Genomic DNA, 21,670 nt, shown 5'->3' with positions numbered 1-21,670 from the left:
ATGTCCAAGTTTTGCCCTAACTAGATCCCAGCAAGTCACTTGATCTTTGTGGTCTTGCTTTCCTCTTTGAACAAGCTGGAATTCACTCAATAAATAGTTTCTTAGCATCTACTCTGTGCCAGGTATTATTCTAGATGCTGGGGATATAGCAGTGAACCAGACAAACAAGGTCCCTTCCCTCATGGCCCTTTCATGCTACAGAGGAACAGAAGCAATAAACAAATAAATAAACGTAAGGGTTCCAGAGAATGGTAAGACCTTTAAGGACAATAAGCAAAGTAAAGTATTTTAGAGCATGTGTTGGGTTAGGAATAGGGTGAGGGCAGTGATTCTTCAGAGTAGCCAGAGAAGCTTTCTTGGAGAAGAAGGCATTTTAGCTGAGAGCTGTACAGTGAGGAGATAGCCATTTGGAAGAGTACAGTCAGAGGGAAAGCAATCCATAGAGGAAACAGTCAATGCAAAGGCCCTGGGGCAGGAACCCTAGTGATGTGTTCAAGACACAGAAAGGAGGTCAGTATGAATAGAACATAGAAAGCAGAATAGGCAAGGTAAAGAGTGGTATAAGATGGCAGGGCCAGATCCTGTGGGGCTTACAGGCCATCATTAGTAATAATGTTTGCCTTCCTAACCCGACAGCATGACAGCATTACTGTAAAGCTCTGGTTGGATTACACTTGAGATGGGAAGGAAAGTCCTTAAAACAGCTACAGCCTAGACAAAGATTGTGTGGTGCAATCCTAGGTCCTGTCAGTGTTTTATATTTTCCCCATTTTTTTGCCCACGTCTTTATCAGTGGCATGTATGTACAATCTTTATTAAATTACTCTTACCCTAGGGTTCAATCTAGATGAAGCCAGGGATATGTGGCCCCTGCTTTTCCTTCTGATGCTGTTTTCTGCATATAGAGAGCAATACAAGAATGGGGCATTCATGGAAGGGATGTTACCCCTAAAGGCATCACAAGCAAGTACAGGGCAAAAACTGCACGGCTTACTTTAGCGGAGAAACAAACCACATATAGCTATTTCACTGTATGTATACTTTTTTTTTTTTTTTTTTTTTTACCAGATGTTAGTGGCTGGTAATTTGGGAAAGAAAGAAAAACCTTCTGAGAAGAGATAACTTCTCCATATCCTCTGACTTCTGATGAAGTTAAAATGCACGTGCGGACAAAAAAACAGGCAGGCTGCCCTCTGTACCCATGAAGGACCACAAAACAGAATCCAGGCTGCTGGAGAATGCCAAGAGAGCTCTGGAAACACGGAAGTTCATTAAAAATGTAAAATAAATGTGACGGTTACATGTGGTTGTCTTCGGGGCATTTCGCCTTAGACCTCGAACGTGCTGGGAGAGAGTACTGCACATGCCATCATTATTTTAAGATATGAAATGATTTAAATTGCCTAATGAATGCAGACCCTGACACCAGCCTGCGTAAGTCTGAATTTATTAGCGTGTTGGCGGGCGGGGTGTGGTTGGAAACAGATTGACTTATTAGCAGCGGCATCTGCACTTTGCTCTCCTCCTCGGCCCGTTCAAAGACAGAACGTCCAAGACGGCATGATCATCTAGAGGCAACATACACCTTCACATCCATCAGTGCAATTAATTCTCATCACTGGCGTGTGTTCCTGTTATCTTGCCTATCTTCCCTGTATTTTATCTACAAGAAAGCTACACTCACGGAGGTTAACTGTCTTGCCTAAGATCACACAGCCCGAAGTGGTACAGTCACTTAACCTAGTTCTTCCGTTTAGTAATCCTCCCTCCATGATTTCATGCCGATGGAATATTACCAGTTAGCAGCCTGATCTCAAGGGATGGGTCCTGTTAGAAGGGAGATTTTTTTTTTTTCAACTTGGTGTCTAGCAGTTTCCAGGAATAAAGAGAATCTGTGTAGAAGAGCAGCTCTGTACATAGAAGCCTTTGCTGATTCATCAGTGTGTCAGATCAGTTTTTGCCAAGGACACTCTTGCTCCCCTCCCTTTCCCTTTCCAGCCTTTTACTGGCAAACTGACCTTGTCATGGTTTTGAAACCGACATTAGCCGTCATCTGTCTCCAAGGGCAACAGGTCTTGCAAAGGTAATGGAGTTCCGCAGCAGCTGTCTCCGTTTGCAGGTTCCTGAATGAGATGCTATCTCAGCCACCTCTTTGTTCTCCGAGAATCCTTGTATTATTGTTGTTGTGATTATTTTCTAGTAGAGGATGGAGATTACAGCCATTTGAGGCAGTGCCAGAAAAACATGTTTTCTTTCATTTCGCGATCATTAACCTTACCAATGAACATTTATTGAGTACTTGCTGATGCATGATACCAAACAGACTTTGTTTTCCGTTCTATTCCAGGGACTATAGCTCTGAGATTGATGCTGGTTAGAAGGCTGTAAAACTGTAAACTGAGGAGGAAGTCAAGACGCCAGCATGAGATGACAACCCCAACTTCTGAGCAAGATGCCCCCAAGAAGGAAGTGGCAGCGAACTACGGCAAGGCCGGCTCTCATCCCTCTGACCCTACCCAGTGAAACCTCAGAAGACTTGATCAGCTTTTTCACTTGGGATTGTTTGGGGAAGGCTGGATTAATCCTAGAGAATAGGGAGTGAAGAACATCAGGAAACTGACGCCCAGTTTCATACGAAAGGAAGCATCACATCTTCTCTAACCCAGGAAGCAAAACCTCTATCAGTCTTCCACTCTCTGCCTGCTTTCCCTGGGACCCGCACACAAGCCTGTCATTCCTGGTGGTTTCTCCAGCACCGTCTCATCCAGGAGGGAAGATTTGGTATTCATTATCTCCCCGGAGCCCTGGCCAAGAAGTTAGGCAGCTCTGAGGGATGGGAAAGGGACCCAGACTTCTACAGAAAGAATGAGCCTTCCTTATCCGAGCAACGCATGCAAGGAAATCAGTCTTTGCACAATACCCGTTCCTGGAATAGCAGATGCCAGATGATTAATTGCTTCATTTCTCCCTCTTCATTTAAAAATTATTTCAGCTGGGATGTATATTTTAACCCCCAGGTTATATCTCGTCTTTTCCCTAATACGACTAGAAACAACTGAATTTATTTAGAGAATAAAATCACTAATATTATGAATTTAAAGAGGCCCAGAGGTATGGTATCATTGCCCATGTTCCCAGATATACCTGATTTTAAAAGGGCAAACCTAGACAGTTCAGCTCAGTAAATATATAACGAGTCTGTATTAGACTCTGGGCAATAAAAATATACTAAATTCCTACTGTATTCTGAAAACTATGCTAGGCTAACAAAGGTGAGGAACTCACACTCGGTGGGAGGTTATACTTTCAACGTAGCAGAGTTGGTTATACAATTGATGATGCAGAAGAGCATGAAGGGGGAATACTAAACTCAGCCCTCGAGTCTGGGGAGACTGCCTGGAGTTGAGTTGGGTCCCTAAAGACAAGTAGAAATGAGTCAGTAAAGGAGGATATAAAGGGCACTGCAGAGAACAGTGTGAGCAAAAGCAAGACATGGGTGACAAAATGGTACTCGATAAGTAATACACGAAGTTGAGTGTCACCAGCGCATAAGTGCAACACGGGGATGTAGGACGTTGTAAACAGTGCTAAGTAGCTTGGATTTTATTCTGTGGGCAGCAGAGAACTGTAACTGAAAGTAGGGTCCGGCTGCTCACCACTCAAAAGCCAATAAAGAGGCCAGGTTGGTGGAAAGGAAAGTTTGCTTTATTTTGAATGCAGGCAACCGGGGGGTTGGGGGGGTGGACTCCTGTCCAAAGGCCGACTCTCCATCCCGTACCCCCAACCCCTGCCTACGACCAGTGGGCAAGAGCTTTTATAGGCTAAGGGAGGGGCTGCACGTAGAAATAGCGCAGTCAGCTCTGACAGTCATCTTGAAATTGGTCATGCGGTGGTCTGACCAGAGTCATCTTGATTATTTTAAGTACAGTTAATCTTCAGTTCCAGGGTCGGTTTGTTCCCACTTCCTTGAGGCGAGTTCTCAGAATTGTGGCAGCTTAAGTCTGGTCATCATGTAGTTAACTTCTTCCACCTGGTGGGAGTTTTAGTCTCTATAAAACAGCTCACAAGCTCACAGGATGTGGCTCAGAATATTATCTGTAGCTCTTGAGAAGGAACTAAAGGTCCTTGACTTGGCTTACTCATTACACTATTATTGTTTTGTCCTGTCTGACTGCTTTTCCTGCTTCTGCATTTTCTCACTTCTCTGATTAAACTTATTTTTTGGCTAAAGTTTTTCCACAGACAAAGGCAGGTGGAGGACATGGGGGACAAGGACCACAGAGTGCTACTCCATTTCAGAACCACTGTAGGGACTTGGTAGGAGAGCAGAGTAGTCAGAGTCCCACGTTAGATGGATTCCCTAACTGAGATGGAGGATGGATTTAAAAGAGGCAAGACAAGTTGGCACAGGGTACCTCTCACTGGTGTTACATATTGGAATCATCTGCAGAATAGTTTAAACTCTATATTTCGTCAACTTACCCCAGATTTTTTTTTAAAAATATGCATTTTTTAACACACTCCAGAGATTCTGAAATATACCCTCGGCCAAGCACCACTAATTGGAAAATTATATTATATTAGTCCAGATAAAAATGACTAGGACCTGAACTAGGACCATGAGAGTAGGAAAGAGGTGAAGAGACAGAGTTGAGAACTATTTTATAAATGTAATCAACAGAATCTATTTATTTATTCATTTACTCATTCAACAAGTATTAGGCCAGGTACTGTGCAGGATAGTAAAAACTCAATCATGAAAAGGACTCAGTCCCTGCTCTTAAAGATTGTATAGTCTAGTGCAGAATTTCTGCAACACATAACTAATCTTTTTAGCAACAGGAAAATAAGCAAAGAAAAAATTCCTGAGATTCTCATCATGGACCTGCCCTGACATGGATTTGCAGCTTGGGTGGCCCAGGGAGCTTCAAAGGTTTTGGTTTAGACACCAGGCAGAACAATAGTAAATCCTCTCTAGAGAAACACTTTTTGGGGGAGCCTCGAAGAACCTCTACAGATAGTTTTTTCAAGAACAATGAGCAATATACAATTAAAATAATAAAGTAAAAATATAAATAAAAAACACATAGGAAACAGACTACAGAAATAGACTTGTAAAGACTTCAGAGATTAGACATTCAGAACATTGATATATTCAGTCTCTCAAAACTATGGAATCTGTATTTAAACACATAAAAGAAAAGCTTGAAAATAACATCAGGGACAGGAAACTGTAAAAAGTGACCAGCCAGATGTATAAGGCTTCATTTGAAATAAAAAAAATACAGTAACCAAAATGAAAAACTCAGTGGACCATTTTAACAGTAGAACAAACAGAGATGAAGAGAGAATTTGTGAACCAGAAGATAAGAAGTTATCTATAAGGGGACAGCAGTTTTTTTTCTGTAGAGCCAGAGAATAAATATTTTAGTCCTGAAATACGTATACTCTGTCACAACTACCCTGTCACACACAATGTGTAAGCAAAAGGGCATGGCTGTATTCTAACAGAACTTTATCCACAAAAGCAGGCAGGGGGACAGATGTGGTCCATAGGCAGTAGTCTGCCAACCCCTAGAGTCTAAAAATGAAGCCTAGAAAAGAGAAACATGGGCAAAATAAGGAACAGATGTTAAGAAACAAGGAAGACAGAAATATGTCCGACATGTTAAACAAGTGTTCCTGAAAGTGAAAAGACAATGGGGCAGAAGCAGTATTTGAAGACATGACTGAGAATTTTCCAGAACTGATGAGACAGTTTACTGATTGACAAAGCTCAGCAAATCCCAAGTACAATAAATAAAAAGAAAATCACACCTAGATCCACATCGTGAAACTGAAGACAAAAAAACTAACGTGCAAGCAACAGAGACACACAGACATAGCACACCTCCAGGGACCCTGGATGTACACTAGAATGCAAATGGGCTCCTGGAGTTGTGTGAGATGAGAGCCCTGATCAAGCTGATAGCTGATTTCCTAACAGCAATACAGGACACCAAACATAGTGGGCAGTAAAAACCTACTTTGAGGTCCCAGAGCATCTGGCACAGGGCTGTACAGGTGACTGGGGGACTAATCCCGGATATGGGGGGACAATGAGGCTTGTATAATTTGTGGACCTTCTTTCTAAAAAACAATGCAAAATTACAAATAGAAAATTGACTACAAGCAAATGGATGAGGCCTGTTCAAGTGAGAGAACCTGAAGTCTGAGCTTTATTGGCTTCATGGTAAATCCACCTCTGTAGGTGCAGCATGTTCTTCCTTTCCAGTGTCCCAGCTCTTTTCCTCCAGCATCAGCCTTTTCCCAACATGGGCAGCAGAATGGGTTGCTCATCCTGGGCGTGGCCTTGGAAAGCTGACCCAGTGCTCTTTATTGCCCCATCCTTGTTCAGAGATCTTCTGAGTTAGACCAGAGGAGACTCTTAATCCTGAGTCTCTATCACATTGCCGGGGCCTAAAAGCCAGTGGGGTTCAGAAGTTCTGAACAAACTATAATGCATTTGTAAACATATGCGTATACTGACATGAGGCTTGTGCATGCCTGTGTACCTCATTTGATCTATTCAGTGATACTTTTCATGTTAAAAGAGAATAGCTTGAATTCTTTTCCTACTCCTGCATACCCAGTACCCTCTGCCCTCATCCAGGCTCTCATCTCATCACTTCCCAGCATCCAGACTGGTCTCACCACCCTCATTCCGCACCAAAACTTACCTTCCCGAAACCCACTCTCTACAACAGTTTTTCTCAACCACCAGCCAAGGGATACAGTCAGGGTGCAAAGCAATAAATCTCCACCCCTGTAAATATCTCCCTCTGGTTCAAAAGATGGGGCAATACCTGGGCCATCTCCCTTGTTCCTCCATTGCCTAGAGCTCCCCAGTGGCCAGCACCGCACTGGGACCCCTGAAGAATATGCCTGCTTCCCAGGGAATCCACACCTGCTACTGCTGTTGCTGCCAAGCCAGCCACATTTCAGTGGAGCCCACCAGTGGGAGGTGAAGGAGACACAGCCCTGCACCCCAGAGAGGCCTGGGAGATCCACCCTATGTGATCTAGTTCAGAATTGCCTTATGATCTGAACTTCCCTGGTGGTCCAGTGTTTAAGAATCCATGCTTCCAATGCAGGGGACACGGGTTCGATCCCTGGTCGGGGAACTAAGATCCCACCTGCCACGTGGCGTGGCCAAAAAATTACAAAAAAAAAAAAGAACTGCCTCATGAGTGCACCCTGGTCACTTACTATCAAGCAGAGACCCGCCCTGTACAGCCCAAAGAAGCCGCCATTTGCTCTCTGTGTCTAGCACTTTTGTTGCACCTACTTTCCTTCCTTGGGGCATTGTGGACTAGGGGGGCCGAGGAGCAGTCGCCCTGCCTCCTGTGCTCTCTTAAGTTCATTCTCCCCACTCCAGTCTCATCTCATCTGAGAATCCAATGCCCTCCCTTTTTTCTAGAGAGAGTGAGGACTTGCCTTATAAGCTGATCAGCCTGGGCTCCCTCCAGCTCAAGGGGTAGCTTCTCCAAGATCACCCAGATACCTGGACGTTTGAAGGAAAGTTCCTCCCTGATTGGTTAATGCTACACATCTGTTATACAAGATCTTTCTTCAGGAATCCATGGCTTATACAATGTGATATGCCAATTACATCTCAATAAAACTTGAAAAAGAAAAAAATATATGGGTATATGTACATGATATCTTTATCATTTCTTTTACTTCTGAATGTTTTAGATGAATTTGTGATAAAGGTGAGATTTTTTAAATCCAGCCTGATGATCTTCACCTTTTAATCAGATCATTAGAACATTTACACACACCAGAATTATCAAAATATCTGTTGTATAGCTTTACCATACATCTTATCATTTCTAGTTGCCCTCACCCATTTCTTGTTTCCTTTTCCATTCCTTGCCTCATTTTAGAGTAATTATTTCTTGTATTACATTTTTCAATCTTTCTTTGTATGGAAATTACACATTTTATTTTTCTTATCTCATGGCTATATATAAAATTATAACATTCATAATTATAAAATTTAAGCTTAAAAAAAAGAATCCATGGACATTTATTAATTTAGAAAATGAGCGCCTCTGGCTAACTTTGAAGCCCCCCTACTCTGACTGCACCCTCCCTTTCCACCCTTGCCTGCCAGAGCCCAGGTCTGAAGCGGCCGCTCCCCAGCCCTCCTGGCTCTTCTCTCTTCTCACGTCCTTCCTCCTTCCTAGAATTGCTCACGTGGTTCCCTCCCCAGCTCCTATCCTCTTAGCCAAACCCTTTCCACCCACCCCAAAGCTCCTCTATTCCTCAGAGGTCCCCTGATCCTCTAGCTGCTCTTGACCTTGCATTTACTGCTGGAGCATTTGTAGTCCCTGTTGTAGGATATGTTACTTTGCAACTGTGGTTCTTGACCCTGACTGGGGTATTTTTAAATAATATATGTCCTTGGGCCCTTACCTTGGAAAATCCTTATTCTGGAGAGTTTGGGAGCTTTGGAAAGCTCCCTGCGTGATTCTGGTGTACAGCCAAGGATGAGAAACACGTCTCTAGAAACACGCTCTCTTGTGATTTTATGTAATTGCCTTTTATGTCTAAGCCTTGTTTTCCCAAATAGACTGTAAATTTATCAAATACAGAAGCTATCGCTATAATTTTTCTGTACCTTTCACATAGTCTTGTCTACCAGGCATAAGTAGGTGCTCAGTGACAACTTAAATGACGAACTGATTGATTTAGCATGATATCGGATACTGAGCTCTTGGATAGGAGGAAACCCGAGATCTGCTCCTGACTCTGTAACTCGCAAGCCACTATCCTCTCTGGATTTCTGCTTCCTTATTTGTAAAATGAGGGTGATAATTAGGTTTTCAAACTCCTGGGAGTTTAAGGAAATAGTAGAAGCTCATGAGTTATTTTCAATATTTCAAAAAGCCATAGAAAGTTATGGATTTCCTATCAATTTCCGGATTAGTAATCTATCAAAATACACATAGATGAATGACAGGTGAGAAGAAATAATAAAAGGAATCTTTAGTTTGAAAAGGTTTAAAAGTACTCTGAAAATTATAGGACTCCATGCTTTGGTTGGCTCAATGTTTAGGATCCAGATCTCCTGGGAGAGAGAGTAGAACAGAGTAAAGTAAGAAATGTGGTGTTAGACTGACTTGGGTTCAAATCCCAACTCCACCACCACTAGCTGTGTTACCTGGAGCAAGTTTTCTTCTCTGAGCCTGTTCCTTCATCTGGAAAGTCGACATATTGATAGTAGTTACTCTATGGAGTAGTAGCTCCATAGGGCTGTTATAAGGATAAATAAATTGATACATGGAAAGCCTTTAATGCATTGTCTGGCACATAGCAAGTGCTCAATAAATGTTACTGGGAATATACCCGGTGTGCTAGTCTGCTCAGGCAGCCAAAAATAATACCACAGACTGGATGGCTTAAACAATGGACACTTATTTGCTCACAGTTCTGGAAGCTGGAAGTCCAAGATCAAGGTTCCTGCAAATTCAGTTCTTGGTGAGAGTTGTCTTCCTGACACCTTCCTCCTGTATGCCCACATGGCCTGTCCTCTGTGTATGGGCAAGGAGAAAGAGAGAGAACAAGCTTTCTGGTTATTCTTCTTATAAGGACACTAATCCTATTGGACCAGGGCCCCACCCTTATGACCTCATTTAACCCTAATTACTTCCTTAGAGGCCCCATCTCCACTCTGGTTGAAATCACACTGGGGGTTAAGGCTTCAACATATGAATTTCAGGGTATGGGGGGGAACAAACATTTCAGTCCATAACACCTGAATAAGAAAAACACTCAGAGCTAATGCCAAGGAGAGAATGGAGAGTCAAAGAAGTCACAAGAAATATTTCTCTCAAGAAATGATCTGTCTCCTAGGCTGGGGAGGTTCATAACAGGTTTTGGAACAGCCCTTCAGCTCCAGAACGAACCAATGTGTTTGACAGCAGTCACTGTGGTACAGCCTGCATCATGGAACATGGGACTGGGGTGGGGGAACCCCAACTGTTCCCAGGGCCAGGCTTCTCCCACCTCTGTGCACATTTACATCACTGGGAGGATGGGATAAAGTGCCGATTCCCAGGCTCCACCACCAGAGATTCTGAGTAGGTCAGGAGACTTCTGCATTTATAACAAATCCACAAAAATACTGCTCTAAGGAAATTATTCTAGAAGAAAAACTCAGAGCCCAAGTGGAGAGGAGGAGGGAAGCTATGATGCTTCTGCTCCTACGATGTCTGCTGGGGTGGAAGCAGGTGTGTGTGATCAGGAAATTCAGTGTCAAGAGGCAGAGGGCAGGGTGGGGGGAGGACCAGGCAAGCTGGCTGGGCAAGGATAGGGCACACAGTGGTGGTAGGGGACCAGAGGGGGGATGATATGTGGATGACTGCCTTCAGAGGAAGCCAGCCCTGGAAAGCCGGGGGTTGTGGGGTGATGCTCGGGTGCCTGTGGTCAGCTGCAGGAGCCTAGGGGTCCTGAGATCTGTGGGGGTGGGTAGATCAATCACAGAGAGCCCCCAGCTTTGGCTTCCTTCCGGGTGGCTTTGTTTGCTTCTAGACTAACGTTTTTTCCTGTTACCATCAACTCTAAGTAACTTAGAGGCACTACTGATTATCATATGAAGTCCAGGGTTTGAGGGTGCTAATGAATATGGTGCGGGCCCAGCATTGCTACAGTGGCATCTGGTGTCTAGACTGAAAAGAGGCAACATGACCTGAGAAGAGGAAGCCCCTGTTTTCATAAAGACAGTTAGCTTCCCTTGACTACTTTTTAAAATTATTTTTCTGTTCTTGTCAATCTGTTGTTAGATGCACCTCTCCCCGGATGACTGAATGCCATGATCACAGGCAAGGCAAATGTTTGATGGTTTGGTGGATGGTCATATGCATGACACAAACCTTGTTTGCCTTTCCTGAAACTTATTTCTGCAATCACTGCGAGTCTAGGTCATATTGAGAGAGAATTCTCAGCCCAGTACTTTACCCTGTTTTCCTAGCCATTAGGGTTTCTAATATTTCACATTTTCACTCTGGCCTGTACTTTTCCACCATGCTTGGAGAGGAAATGCACCTGCACTGAAATAGGAAGGGAGCCTTATGACTTCTGAACCTCTCTTCTCACCCTCAGTCCTTATCTGAAATTGGATCCAACTTGAGAATTTTAAAGCTCAACTGAGGAAATCAGGGATAATCATCACAAATTCTCCATCCAGAGTCCATTTTCATTTAAGGCTGCCAAAATGAAGCTATTATTATTAGTTTATGTTCAGATTAATCAGATGGACAGTGCTCTGGATTACATAAATGGGGATAGGAATGTCGAGGGGGACATTTGGTTGGGAGAACTTTTTCCCATCCCCTTTTTTCTGTCTTGACTTATATACACAGTCCTTATTGCCACCCCGTGTTACTCGCTCATTTACGAAGGAGGAAGAGTTGCTAAACCATTGGGTAGGGCCACTGCATTGACACATGCTAGGTGGCTGCGAGCTCTGCTTGCTGCAGCTGAGGAAGGCCCAGCCTTCAAGGGCAGACCTGGGGGGTTTCCTTACCCTCTTCCTGCTCTCCCAACTCTATGCGGGAATTGGGACAGGCAGGCCCTTCCTGTTAAGAAGTCATCTTTGGCCCTGTTTTGGCCTTCAGCCTAAGTCACATGCTCCAGTTCAATTTAGCCAAAGATATCTTGCTCAGGGCAAATGGGGTGGTAATGCTATAAATGAGTTTGCTCAGATACTAATAAATCTGGTTATTATTCCCACACTACTGATCTTTGCATATATAATTCCATCCGAAGGAAGCTTCCGTCTTAGGATTCAGGCACCAAGTTCTCTACCTTGAATCTTTATCAGAATTCTCTCACAGTCATTGAATATTTACTAAAAATCACTTTGTGATCCTTAAGTCCCATGCAGTTTTTCCTCTGCTCTCTAAGTAACATCCACACTGTACATCATAAAACGTCTGAGAGATTTTCTGCCACTTTAGGTGTAGGCTTGCAAAGGCAGCATGTACGAGGTGGCCCACTTTTACTTAAGAACATCACCTGTGTTTGGATGCATCATTTCCAAATGATTTGTGCAAACTTTGGTTTTAGCCTTGTGATGAGCCTGTAAGAACTTGGTATATTTCAGAGATTTCATTTGGGAATTCACCGTCTTTACCAGCTTAGACATGAGGTCATCTACCCCACCAGTGAGAAGTTGCCAACTAGAGGTGATCTGGTCTACATCCCACCTCACTCAGGAATTCCTTCTGCTCTATCCCTGATAGTGGGGTTACCAGCATCTATACATGCTTCCAGACTAGGGGTACACAAAGGGTATCCATATAATCTGTAAAGTTATATTTTTTTAATGCCTAAAGGAAATATAGCCAAGTTTAAAACTTTGAAAGAATAGTGTGGTAGGAACATGGTTATTTGATACTTGATATGTTTGAGATTTGTTATAGTATTTCATGAATGCTTGAAATATTTCATAAAAGATTTTAGTTGCTGATTATAAAACACAAAATGAAACTAATATTTCTATTAATCACCTTAAATTTCAGCTCTATAGGCACACATTGAAAATGTGCTCAGTACCTATGTCCCTTGAATTAAATAGATTCCATAATTTTTCATTATTTACCCCAAGAGCATCACCATACAGTGGTCCCTCAGTTACCTGCAGGTGATTGGTTCCAGGATCCCTCCCCCGCTTTGGATGCCCAAAATCCATGGATGCTCAAGTCCCTTATATAAAATGGCACAGTATTTGCATATAATCTAAAGTCATCCTCCAGCATCCTTTGAATCATGGCTACATTACTTATAATATCTGACACAATGCAAATGTTATGTAAATAGTTGTAAATGTTGTGTAAATAGTTGCCATGTAGCAAATTCATGTTTTGCTTTGTGGAACTTTCAGGAATTTTTTTTTTTTTAATATTTTCCAGCCACGATTGGTTGAGTCTGCGGATGGGGATTCCAGTAGAAATGGAGGGCCAACTGTATCTAGCTTCCTGATACAGTTTCTGTTCATCATGAGTATGTACAGAGTCTTTGAAACATCACTCTTATCTGTTTTTTTTTTTCTCCCTGAGAGACCCACATCTCAACTCACCCAGATAGATGGCAATCTCTGCTTTCTGAAAGGCCTTCAACCAAAACAATGCCCATCTTCTGGGTGGGGGGTAGCACGTGGCGATTCACAGTTCTCAGTGCCAACAAATCCTTTCTATTCCCCTTGTTCTAGTTAAGGCTCCTCTCCTCTCCTACTCTGGAAACAGGGAAAAACTGAGCACTGTTCTCTGTAAAATTAACGCTTCATGTACCACGTATATTATTTAAAAGGTTAGATCTCCTCAAAATATTGTTTTCTACAAGCTAAAGAGTTGACAGTAAATCCAACTAAAGGAGGAGGGTTGAATAAAATGTGTGAACATATTGATTATTTTAATATAAGAAATGATTCTGGGTTACCAAAGGGGAAAGCAGGGGTGAGGGAGGGATAAATTAGGAGTTGGGGATTAACTGATTTATAAAATAAACAACAAGGACCTACTGTATATTACAAGGAACTACAATATCGATATATTGTAATAACCTATAATGGAAAAGAATCTGAAAAAGAACATATATCTGTATATGTATAACTGAATCTTCTGGTTTATAAATGGCCCCATGGTCCTTTTCTCCCTCATGCTCCTGTCCTAACTTTCCCACCGTCCAAACCATTATCCCAACACTGACCTACTCAGTTAAGTGTACTGGTTATCAGGTTAAATTGCTGGTTTTAAATGAAATCCACCACCCACCTTTCTATCAATTTAGCCAAGTGAATTGCTTTATTTTCCTGGAGAGCTGAACCTGGGTCTTATTTACCTTCATGTGCCCAAGCCCTGTGCCAGGTCCAGAGTAGGAGTTCCACATACAGTCTTTGGTCGAAAAAAATGAATGAACAGATCAATGAGTCAGAAACACCTAACTGCAACCACTATATAATCAGAAATGCCTAAATAATACCACCGGATTGTGTTCAAACCAACCAGATTATAATTATTTTACAGCTACCGATGTTGAGCTCTTCACACTAGGCGTGTTGCTTTATCTACCCCATGTCCTTTAGCAGGACAATCATGTTTTGTCCTTTAGCAGGACAATCCTCGTAGCAGGTAACTCAGGCTAAGAGAGAGGATTAGGAGAGGTTAAAAGAAGGACTATAACGTCCCCACCCTTTAGTGTTGCTCTTATCTTGTCCTCCCTGCCTTTCAATCATTTAGGTCCTGCAGTCATGCATGATTTTGTGGTCTTCGTGGACAGCATTCAACACCTCAAGACTGAGGAAGTCAGCCAGCTGACCTCGCACTACATCCACCTCCTTGCCCGTCTCTTTGTCCTGAGCCAAGGCGTGTGTATTCTGGTTCCCGTGTGCCACCTGCTGGTCTCCCAAGTCACTGCTTCCAAAGTGCCTCAGGAGTGCCGTGTTGTGCCTGGAGAAAGGGAAGGAGGAGGCCTTTCACAGGAGACGTTCCTAGGGACCCAGGAATCTAGTCTGGGATGTGAACTAGCTCATTCTTACCACGTGTCGGTGGTGGCGACGAGGCAGCTGAGGCACAGAGAAGTCCCTCCCCAAGGCCATACTCTCTGCATCGGACTCCTTAGTCCTTCTCAAAACATTCTTTAACCACGCAATCCTCCAAACACCCACAAAAGGACGCTTCGAAGAAAGAAAGCAGGAAAATTCTCCATACTTATAATAAACACATGCATGAGATGAATAGGTCAGATAAAGTGAGAAAGGGTTATTTGGGTGTTTAGGCAAACTATGCCATTCTTTCTAGAAATAAAATAAAGAGAGGGACGGAAGGAGGAACAGAAGGATGAAAGGAGAGGAAAAATACTTTTATCAGAAATATTGTTTAATACACATTCATTTATTTCCAAACACTCTCTAAGCTAAAAATGTCGAGGATTTTTTTTTTTACTTCTTTTCTTTCTGGAATTTTATATGAAAATAATAAACCCTAAAAATCATTGATTACTAGCTTATTAAACAGTAGATGCAATCACCAAGACGTAAGGGGACTACCTATAGGGATACTGGTATCAATCTGGGGGCAACAAGTCTAGGCTCGTAGCTATGATCCGATGGGCTTCTTCAGCGGTTTCCTGCGCGCGCATCAGGACCTCAGCAAGTTCGGGTTTCTGAGCTCACGTTCAGCATGAATGATTCTGTACAGAGTATTCTCATGTCTCCTCCCATAGACTCTTCGTCTAGATCACTCTTAGGAACATTTCTAAACTTCCAGAGACACGTGCCTTCGCCTTCTGTTTTAAGAAGTATTTATTTCTTGCACACTGTGATAGCTGCCAAACATGACTTTTATGTAAAATCATTTCCCTCCTGAATAGCTTCCCCTGCTCTCTTCTCCTGAGCCACAGGCTCAAAGACGTTGTATATGGAAGCCCTGTCGAAGAGTGGTTCAAGAGTGCTTCTCATTTCTTCCTCAAAGGCTAGAAGAGCTCGTTCCCGAGGATCTCAGACAATTCTTCCTCACTGTCCGGCTGCCTGAGCCCCAGCCGAACTCTGCCTGCTGAAAATAGGCTGAAACAATGTCTAAACCCCTGGGCCCTCAGACAGAAGCCTCTGTGAATGCTGTAGCTAAAAATCTGAACAGGAAATGAAAATGTCAGCTCTTCTCTTGGCACTGTACTTGGCCCTCTGGGTTATCGAGGGCAAGCCATTTTCTTCTGTATCTCAGTTTCTCTGTTTTTAAAATGGGGACACCAAAGTTGGAATTTTGATGTTGATAATAATATATAGTGCTGGTTAACATTTATGGAGTGATGACTACTTGTGGTGCGCTGTACTAAACAGGGTTATCACATTTCATTCTTATAAAACCATAGGAGGGCTTCCCTGGTGGCGCAGTGGTTGTGAGTCCGCCTGCCGATGCAGGGGACATGGGTTCGTGCCCCGGTCCGGGAGGATCCCACATGCCATGGAGCGGCTGGGCCCGTGAGCCATGGCCGCTGAGCCTGCACGTCCGGAGCCTGTGCTCCGCAACGGGAGAGGCCACAACAGTGAGAGGCCCTCATACCACAAAAAAAAAAAAAAAAAAAAACAACACCATATGAGATAAATACTTATTATCCCCACGTTACAGGTGAGGACAGAGGAACTACAGTAGGTTAAAGCACCTTGTTTATTGTTTCTTTAGCATCCATCCTTCCCAGTCGGGACTGGGAACCAGCTCTCCTGGATCTCATAGGCTGGGATCATTTCCTACCTGACATGCCTCTCTCCTCCCTGGCCATGCAGTTTCCAAATGATTCCCCAACAGATGCCAGATTTATGAGCAAAAATGGATTGACTACAGCACATTCCTACAACAGGAAAAACAACTCCAAGTGCACATCTTAATGATAGTGCCTCTGCAGTGTCATCTCTGTACCCAAGGACAATATAACACCCACAGTAGACAACAGTTACAGGAACCTACTTGGTGCAAGGCGCTGGGCTGGGCACGCTATAGACAAGATCTCATTTCATCTTGTTATTATCACTATCTTGTACACAGTTAAGTAACTCAATGTCACGGGTAAAACCAAGTCATAAGACTCCAGAATTCAAGTTGAATGACTATTCCTGGCCACTGTTCCTCACTGCCTCTCCATGAAAAAAAACATCAGTGGGACCTGCTATCTGAAAAATGCCACCATGAGGCAGCCAACCTCCCTCCATACACCCTGTGGATTTTTCTAGTTCTAATTTCCAGGTCCTGTTTCAGTTACCTGTGTGGATAGTAATAGTCTGATGCACTGGTATGAACAAAACAGGTCCGCCATTTCCTAAGCAACCTTGAGGGTTGTGATGAACTCTAGGTAAATGAGGGTAGCTTGAGCATTTTGAAGTGGAACATATGAAATTGGTTGGGTTTATAATCAGAAGAAAGAAAGCAGGGGCTTTAAGAAGGCTCACTTCTCATGGACCCTTCCCATTACAATGTGCTATCATCAACACTTTTTTTTTTGATTGAAGTATAGTTGATTTACAATGTGTTAGTTTCAGGTATACAGCAGAGTGATTCAGATATATATCAAGATAGATAGACAGATATGCGTGCTTTTTCAGATCCTTTTCCCTTATAGGTTATTACAAGATATTGAGTATAGTTCCCTATGCCATACAGTAGGTCCTTGTTGTTTATCTATTTTATATATAGTAGTGTGTCTGTTAATCCCAAGCTCCTAACTTATCCCTCTTCCCCTTTCCCCTTCGGTAACCATAAGTTTGTTTTCTATGTCTGTGGTCTATTTCTGTTTTGTAAATCAGTTCATTTGTATCATTTTTTTTAGATTCCACATGTAAGTGATATCCTATGACCTTTGTCTGACTTACTTCACTTAGAAATGCCATCATCAACTCTTTTTTTAATTTATTTTTTATTGAAGTGTAGGTGATTTACAATGTCGTGTTAGTTACTGCTCTACGGCAAAGTGACTCAGTTATACATATATATACATTCTTTTTCATATTCTTTCCCATTATGGCTTATCACAGGATATTGAATACAGTATAGTTCCCTGTGCTCTACAGTAGGACCTTGTTGTTTTCTATATATACCAGTTTGCATCTGCTAATCCCCAAATCCCACTCCTACCCTCTCCCAACCCTCTCCCCCTTGGCAACCACCAGTCTATTCTCTATATCCTTGATTTTGTTTCTGTTTCATAGATAGGTTCATTTATGTCATATTTTAGATTCCACATATAAGTGATGTCATATGGTATTTGTCTTTCTCTTTCTGACTTCACTTAGTATGATCATCTCTAGTTGCATCCATGCCATCATCAATTCTTCATGGAAAGGGTACAGATGCTGGAGTTCAAGGCCTGGCCAGCTGAGTGACGCCATAGCAGTACCTGCCAGATGGGCGGGAGGATGGAGCAGTTTACCCACGTGAAGAGCCTGGCATGGGGCCTGGCACCCAGTGAAGGATCAACTACATGCTCATTAAAACATAAAGCAAGAGCATGGTTCCAGGAGTGGCAGGGACTCCCGACCACCAGGCTGGAAGCATCTGCCCAGGGCCGCCTGCAGCACCCAGGCTGGCACCGGCCGTGTGCCTCTGCCGGGGCAAGTGGCTTTCCCCGCACCTCGAGAGAGAACGTTCGGGGAATGAGGAGATGCAGCCTGGAAGCCCGCTGGGAGCTGCCTCTCTCCAGCACCGGCTTTGCCAGGCCCCCTTGCTTCACAGTGAGAGACTCATTCCTCAGCCCTCAGTCAGGTGGTCTGTGGGGCGGCGGGGGGGAGGGGGGAAAGGGAGGCTGCGGAGCCCGAAAAGCTCCGGCTCTGGTCTCAGGCTTGACTGCTTCAGACCCCGCAGGGGTTCAACTGCCTTCAGATTTATGGACCCATAACCGCTGAGAACTGCCTCCTGCCTGCGTCCAGCGCTGCCACGGGGCCCAGGGGGCTCCTGGCTGATGCTGTCTGAGAACCTCTTTATCTCTCTAATGCCACGTTCCCTAAATCTGCGGTGTGACGAGAAAGGGCGGAGGAGGGTGATTCATGCCCCCGTTACACTGACAATGAAATTCATCAAAATCAAATTTCTCCGGAGCATGCCAACATCCCAGCCGGTGCCCGTCTCAGCTCTAGGGCTGGGTTTGTTTGCTTTCTACAATGATTTTTCTCTTTAATGTCATTATTTTTATTATTGTCGCCTAATGTTTTTATAATGTGCTCACTGAGGAGGTTGCTCCGTGCCCACCAGCTCTCTGGGGACCGGGGATGGGGGTGGGCCGGCCTGTGAACCCCAAAGCTGTTGTTCTGTGCATCCCTCCAACCACCGGAGGTCCCTGCCCTCTCCCCTTCCTTAGCCCTGTCCTGACAAGCAACCCAACACTAAACGTGGAATCTCTGACTTACCAGTTCAGTTGAGAAAAACCCCAGTGTTAATGAATGACCTCAACCCACCCTCCCCTTCAGCCACCCACCTACCGTTCTCCCAGTTAAATATCTCTGGATGCTTCCTTCTTTGTATGTCATGGCTTCTAGCCCCATCTTCCATCTTCCCACCCCGGAGAGCTATCCCCTCCCCTACTTGCCAGTATGCCTCTTAAAATGTGACAGCGAGAAAGACTGCATAAATAGTAGCACATCCGTATCATAGACTATCAAGCATTATTTTTAATACTTTAGATCTATCTATACATATTAACCCAGAGAGGTGTTGATGGTGTATCCTTAGTTGAAGAAAGAAAGTTGGAGAGTAATGGGTTTTGCAAGATCCGCTTTACAAAAAACAATTCCCTTGAAAATCTCATATGCGTATGGATTTGTTTTGATGTATTTACATCAGCATGAATAACAGTGTGGAAAAATGCTCCAGAGGCGATTTACATGAGTTACCTGGTTTAGGGGATGTTGGAAGGAGAAAATATTGGTTTTTCAAATACACCTAATCATGTTTCATTAGCTGCAGTTAACCCTTGTTACTCGGGTAATTTTTGAAGAGGAATTTGGTAAAAGAATTTTCAGTCAATAAGTGACATATACTCTGATTCTTATTTTAAATGTGGCAGACACCCAAAGTCCTGCAGATGTGGCTGGACCTGCACAGGGCTCATTGGGAAGGACGCTGACTGTGCTTCTATTTGGACACCTAACTTTCATCCCCTTTGTGGTTAATTCATACTGGGGCTATAGTCCTTACTTGTTTTCTTTAGAACTGTTACAAAGATAGATCTCTTCCTTCCCTCCTATGTGCTTTTAAAGCAGATTTTTTTTTACTCTAAGTGCAGGACCTTAAATTTCTTTTATTAAATTTTTTGTGTTGGTTTTGGCCTTTTGCTACACTTGTCAAGATCTTTTTAAAAATCTGGTCTTCTTAGCTAGCCTGTTAGCCATCCTCCCCAGCTTCATGCCAACTGCAAATGTGATCAGCGGGTCTTTTGTGTCTTGATCCAAGTCCCTGATAAAAATGTTCAACAGGACAGAGCCAAGGACACAGTCTTATAATTGCCCATTTTATTTTTTAAATTTATTTTATTGAAATATGGTTACTTTAAAATGCTGTGTTAGTTTCTGGTGAAGAAAAAAGTGAGTCACATATATATATATATATATATATATATATATATTCTTTTTCATATTCTTTTCCATTATGGTTTATTACAGGATATTGAATATAGATCTATGTGCTATACAGTAGGACCTTGTTGTTTATCCATTCTATATATAATAGTTTACATCTGCTAACCCCAAACTCCCAATCCAACCCTCCCCCACCCCTCCCCTTGGCACCCACAAGTCTGTTCTCTACGTCTGTGAGCCTGTTTCTGTTTCACAGATAAGTTCATTTGTGTCAAATTTTAGATTCCACATATAAGTGATATCATATGGTATTTGTCTTTCTCTTTCTGACTTACTTATAGTATGATAATCTCTAGGTCCATCCACGTTGCTGCAAATGGCATTATTTCGTTCTTTTTGGTGTGTACTTGCCTGTTTTAGATGAATAAGTACAAGCATTTTGTATTCGTCTTTCAGTGAATTCCCTTCATTGCATGCAGGTTCCTGACGGACAGAGATTTGTACTGGGCAAGTCGGTAACCATCAGCACCATCTGACTTGGAGATGATAACAATAAACACTAAGCATAAGCCAACATGAGCCAACCTAGGAGCACAGCAGCGTGAGTCAGAGCCGTGGAGCATATGGCTCTGTCCACATCTGTTCGGAGGCATCCAGATGGAAGTAGGAGGTGGGCTGGGGGGCGGGGGGAGGAGCGGGCTGGGGGGCGGGGGAGGGGGGGAGGAGGGAGCAGGCAGGTGAAGGCAGGCAGGAGACAGCTTCAGGGACCAGGCTCCCAAATCACTCCCCACAACAGCGTGTTTAATGTATGATCAGCAGGCACAGCTGCCGATGGCTCCCATCCGTGACAGTACAACCGTATGACAAATCCCTCCCGTCGCACTTAGAGAGCCCTGTCTTCTGCTTTTTGGTTAATGGTCCTTTGACACGCCTACTCACACCACTTCTTCGCAGGCCTTACGAGTCTTTGTCACCCATGTGTGGTAATGTTTTCCTTCTCTGCGCGGCTGTTTCCTCAACGCTGCAACTGAGTAAGTGGCCCTGCTGCCCTGTTCCTCCACACTAACTCTCCTCCACAGCCTTCCAGAAGCTGCCACACTCCTGACCTACACACCTCCTGATACAAAAGAGCAAACTCTCACCTCAGTGATAGAAGGTGCAAATTCAAGCAGCCCTTGTTTGTGGTACAGCTCGAAGCAACATTTAACCCTCTTTGTGCCGCAGTGTCACACACTAAAAGAAGGAATTTCGTGATTGCAGCATTTTTCGAAGATTAAATGAGATGGCATGTGGCAAAGAGGTAGATGCTAAATAAATACGAGCTGAGTTGTAACCCGCAGAAGACACAGGCATGACTCACTCCACACTCTGGCTTTGACTATTTGCAGACATGGGTAGGGCCAGCAAGTGGTTCTAGAATCCTCAGTGTTTTGTCACGACTCCTCTTGGTCTCCTGAGAATGCGTTGAGAACTTTGTGCAGGATTCTCACAGCTGCACTGAGTCACTTCATTCACCCGACATTTGCTGACTGTCAACCCTCTGCAAACACTGGACCAGGGCCAAGG

The 21,670-nt window shown here is 43.5% G+C and overlaps 1 long non-coding RNA gene across 2 annotated transcripts in view; it reads right to left on the bottom strand.

Annotated features, from left to right (window-relative positions):
• Positions 1 to 9,379: 9,379 nt before the first annotated feature.
• Positions 9,380 to 21,670, bottom strand: part of LOC307195007 — a 117,104-nt gene continuing 104,813 nt past the window's right edge. For both annotated transcript variants that reach the window (XR_013830694.1, XR_013830695.1), the window contains exon 4: positions 9,380 to 9,578. This is a non-coding gene — a long non-coding RNA (uncharacterized lncRNA). The remainder of the gene's footprint in view (positions 9,579 to 21,670) is intronic.

The sequence above is a fragment of the Stenella coeruleoalba genome (genome assembly GCF_951394435.1).
Source record: "Stenella coeruleoalba genome assembly, chromosome: 12".
Taxonomy (NCBI): domain Eukaryota; kingdom Metazoa; phylum Chordata; class Mammalia; order Artiodactyla; family Delphinidae; genus Stenella; species Stenella coeruleoalba.
Note: the sequence above shows the minus strand (reverse complement) of the source record. Positions and strands in the feature narration are given on the sequence as shown.